The sequence below is a fragment of the Pinus tabuliformis genome, chromosome 1_1 (assembly GCF_031772625.1).
Source record: "Pinus tabuliformis cultivar Carrire ecotype Pingquan chromosome 1_1, CPIR1, whole genome shotgun sequence".
NCBI lineage: Eukaryota > Viridiplantae > Streptophyta > Pinopsida > Pinales > Pinaceae > Pinus > Pinus tabuliformis.
This window is the reverse complement of record NC_142297.1, coordinates 430,378,659-430,383,413: the sequence shown is the minus strand read 5'-3', so window position 1 is coordinate 430,383,413 and position 4,755 is coordinate 430,378,659.

Sequence of the window (4,755 nt, the reverse complement as noted above, 5' to 3'; positions counted from 1 at the left end):
AATTTTGATGGATGATTCAACAGTTTAATATGGATCATGCCATGCTTTAAATTTCCAGTTGTAGATTAGAGAAGGAAGTCTGTCCAAACTGCTTAATCTTGGCAGACAAGTAGTTCAGGTAGAGAAGAGAAGGCTCCCAACAGCTTAATCTGGGACCTTGGAAGAAATAAGGGTAGAACTAGATAGAAAAAAAACAAAAGAAGAAAGCCAAAGAAAAGAAAAGGCAAGTAAGGGTCTGCAAGTCCAAGTGCACCCTCCAAGAAGAAACAAAAAATGCTAGGCAAAGTAGTTGGGTAAGTAGATGGGGTTGCAGAAATGGTATTCATCTCAGATTCAATCTTGCTGATCTAGATGAGAAAAGCAAGGCAAAAAGGCATGTCTAACTTCCCTTCTTCCCCTTCTCCAGTTCATTACTAACACTCCCCCAACAGCTGAGATTCATGGAAGAGATTATGGTTTCATGGTGGTTCTTAAATCTTTGAGAAGCCACATTTCTTGTCTAAAAATCTTTTCATTTTGATCTACTCTTTAAACTAAGTAAGTTTCAAATAAACTTAGTGGTTTCCCCTCCATTTACCCCCTCATCCATATTAACTCTAACACTACTATATAAAACCCCTATATCACCTTTCCCCTACTAATATTAACACCATGGTGTATAAACCCCAAAATTTGTACAAATATCCCTCCCTTTGGCATTATAGCCAATAAGTTCTCTATCAGGGATCAAATGGCATCTGGTCACTTTGATGAACCTAACCCTAACCCCCTCCCCTCCTCTGAATTCATCTAGCCCCTTGAAAAGCTTCATTTGCTAAAAAGAGTCTCACAAAACACCTTGTTTCACCTATACCCACTTCATCTGCAAAAATAACCCCTAAATACCCACTTTATTCTCTTATCCAAAGTATTGGGGCTGCCTTATTGCGCATTGGAAAAACCTTGAAAAAACCCCTTTATCCATGTAACCCCTTTGAAACTACCAAAAAACCCACTTTCCGCCGCTTAACCAAAGTTGGCGCATATGTTTCATTTCTCAGAATATATTGAAAAACATTAAAAAATATATATTTATTCCTCCGCACGCGTCCGTATCCACCTCTCATGTCATCATCCCGTCCACCGTCGGATCGGACCCAAGTGATCCGACGGTCCGTATTGATATCGGAGCGGCCCCCACGACAGAGGTTTAGCGCCCGAGAAAATGACGTTTCGATACGTCAGGGCACGGCCACGCGTCGCCCATTGAGGCCTCTCGGAGCGCCTTCTCACAAGACCGGAGCCGTATCCTAACCGCCCCGAGAAACCGTAACTGTTAGGGCTAAACCGTAACTGTTAGGGCACTCACCGCCTGGTTTGCGGGTCCAGCGTCATCCCCACGTCATCACCGTGCCTGCCACCGCATCACACTTTGGTCCGCGTCTGTGCCAACGTGCCTGCCACCTCATTACCCCGTGGACCAATGGCAACTCGCCACCTCACCCGATGACGTCATGATGACGTCATCCGAGGCTGACCCCACCCTATGACGTCATACGAGAAAAAGCGCCAAATTGACAAAAAGTCCATATTATGGCCAAAAAATCGCATTTTTCATACTTTTCGCTCATTTGCTATTGTTTCCTCTGCATGCTATTTTACGTCCTGAATTGCGCCACCCTACGGGAATCGACCTGAAGACCTCCAGAGCACTAATTCCACCCGCAGTTACGACCTTTGTTCGCGGTTGGCCAGGTATTTCTCATAGTTCATCCTCCATACGCCTAAATTCACTATAAATTGTTCAGAACACTTAAGGAACACTGAAACTCACTATTTCACCGACAATTTTCCTCTGCAACACCTCTATTAATAACTGCAACCTTGAAAACCACTAGTTAAGCCTTCATTTCCCGCATTTTGGTCCAAAAACTGTAAACTGCTCGCGCAATCGTGAGACAGTTGGTCAATCTATTTAAAACCTGCCATAAAAGATAGAAGGAGACCAGGCATTGGTCTTATTCATAATTCAAGCAGTATTTCAATTGCTGTGTGCCCACTCCACCTCCTGGTCCCTGAAATTCATAAATTTATTACCAGAAAGTTACCTCTGTGCTGTACTGCTCACTTCAAATAGTTCACCTGCAAGACAGAAGCTCAATACACCATGGAAATTCCAATTGCACTGAACATCAAGCCTCTCAATGCCCCTCACCAGGAATTAGAATGGAAAGCTCTGGGAGATTTGGATTATCAAATGATAGATTGGTTTCCAGCAACCTCCAAATATAATATTCAGTTATTAAATGAGTTGAAGGCCCAACACCTTAGTGGAGCTGATATCCTAGGGATTTGGGACTCAAACTTGCCCATCTACAACCTCCCCCAGGTAAATTCTATGCCAGAATTGATCCACAGATGTCAAGAGTGCTATGATCCAAGCCAAAGAGCTGTCCTCAGCCCCACAGGCTCAATTCTGTTCCATATCACCCCAGAGAGCATAAATGAGATGCTGCATTTCCACACTGCAAAGTCATTGACACCCCTCCACATGCAGAACTTGATAACAAAGGGGAATAAGTTGTCAAGTGACCAGATTATCAAAATCAACCAGCTGTTTGTGCAACCAGGCTCTGAAGCCATCAGAACCCCTCCTATTGGATACACATTCTTAAATCAATTGGGCAGAATGCTAGTGGATTTGATCAGCTATGTCCTAGGGTTCATGGGAATGGAGGATGTGGATGAGGTTATAATGGCAATGCTGTCCATATTCTCTCCTGGAAAGCCTCCAGCCATACATTATGACTATGCCACATACATTGCAGATAAGATCCATGACCAGTTCATGAATTTGAAGAGGGAAAGACTGTTCAGGTATACTTCATACATATACCATTTGTTCTTGTATTATCAGCCAGCTACCTTCCCCATTCCCCTGAAACAAGTCAATGCCCAGGGGAATCCAAGGTCAGTTGTATTTTGGACCTCTGTTTTCCATTGTACTAGTGTATCACCATACACATACTGTGAGTTCATAGACTTGTTCATTTATCCAGCCATGACAGTATTGTATGGTGCCGCTCCTCCAAGGTTAACTAATGACATGAGGAGAATTCTTCACCTGAAAAAAACCTACAGCATTGGTAATTGGTACCTTTACCAAGACCATACAGTCATTAGAGTATATGGATGTGAGTTGAGGCCTTATAGGCTGCCAAGGTATGTCCCTATGAGACTTTTTGCCTTAGAATACTTCAGGCAATTTGGGAATGCCGACTACCTCCACATCCAGAGTAAGAACAAGAAAGCACAGCTGAAGGTAAGGAGCCAGCTGGGCCCCTTCCTATATAACAAAAAAGAAGAGGGATGGAAAGAGGCAGATAGAATCTTGGAGGGCCTCCAACTGCAAACTAGTTTTGAATGGATACCTTATGACCCCAATCACTTTGTTTCCCTCAGGAGAATAAGATACAAATTGGGTACTTATTCACACATAAGGCTGCCTGAGATTGAGCAATATGCCAATGCATTGAGCTGGGAAGAGGGTACCCTAGAAGAGCAAATTTCTAGTGAGGAGGTGCTAGAAAAAGAAGCTAGAAATATTCAAAAAGAGGCTGACTTAGAAACTTGTGGACAGGTCCCCCTCTCATACAGAAGACCAATTGGAGCAGCTGCCTCATCCTCAACAACACATCAGCAAGCTGTCATGAATCCTCCACAGCCAGCGAACAAAGGCAAAGAAAAACAGGTGGAGCAGCCACCTCCCATGACAGAAGAGGAAATGGAAACCCTAGTGCAGCAACAAGAAGAAATGGAGCAGTAGGGAGAAGGGCAGCAGCAAGAGGAACAGCAACAAAAACAAGAGCAAAGGCAGGAACAGCCTGCCCAGCAAAAGCAAACAGTGGAAGCCCCTAAATCCACTGAACAAACTGTGCCTCCAAGGCAAGAAACTTCAACAGAGGCATCAACACTCTAGACTCCACAAAGGGAGGACACAAGCAGGAAAAGGGACAGAGAAACTCCCCTTACAACATCAGCAACTCATGGGGAGAAGAGGCAGAGAATCAACCCTTTTTCAGAGGAAGAGATGCCAATAAGACAGCCTTTGGGTATGGTCCCACCCAGCAGGGAAACATCAGCAAGTTCCTTTCAACAGGAACAAGATAGAGCAATGGGAGGAGAAGTGAGTTCCTCTGGGCAACAAAAGGAAGGTGGATCCAGCATCAAACAGCAGTTTATAGACATTAAGAGGAGAAATGAGCCCCTCAAAAGACAGCTGTATAACCATCTGCTAAACATGGCTCCCACCAATCAGCAAAGACTCATGTCTGCATATGATGTGCAGGAAGGCAAAATGATCATGAGTCATTTAATGCCAACAGTAGTCCAGCCCCAAACTGCCTCTGACTACTTAAGGACTAACCTGGAAGTCCTTGCCAAGGACATCCACCCGATGGACAAAATAGAGTTGCATAAGCAAACGGGTGAGATGGTTTATGCTTCCCTGGCAGACCAAACCTTGGACAACTACAGGCTGCAAAATAGCCTTAATAATACAGCCTCTCAGCTAGAGTTGGAGAGAGCATCATCCCAGGCTAAGGACAACAGAATAAGGTCCTTAGAGGACATCATCATAGAGATGGGACATGATCCCAAAAATATCAAGGGTATCCAAGAGATACTAAAGTTGAGGGATGCAGACCTGACATCTTTAAGGAGAAAGATCAAACTCCTAGCCACAATCCACCCTCAAACAGATGATGTGGCCCAACA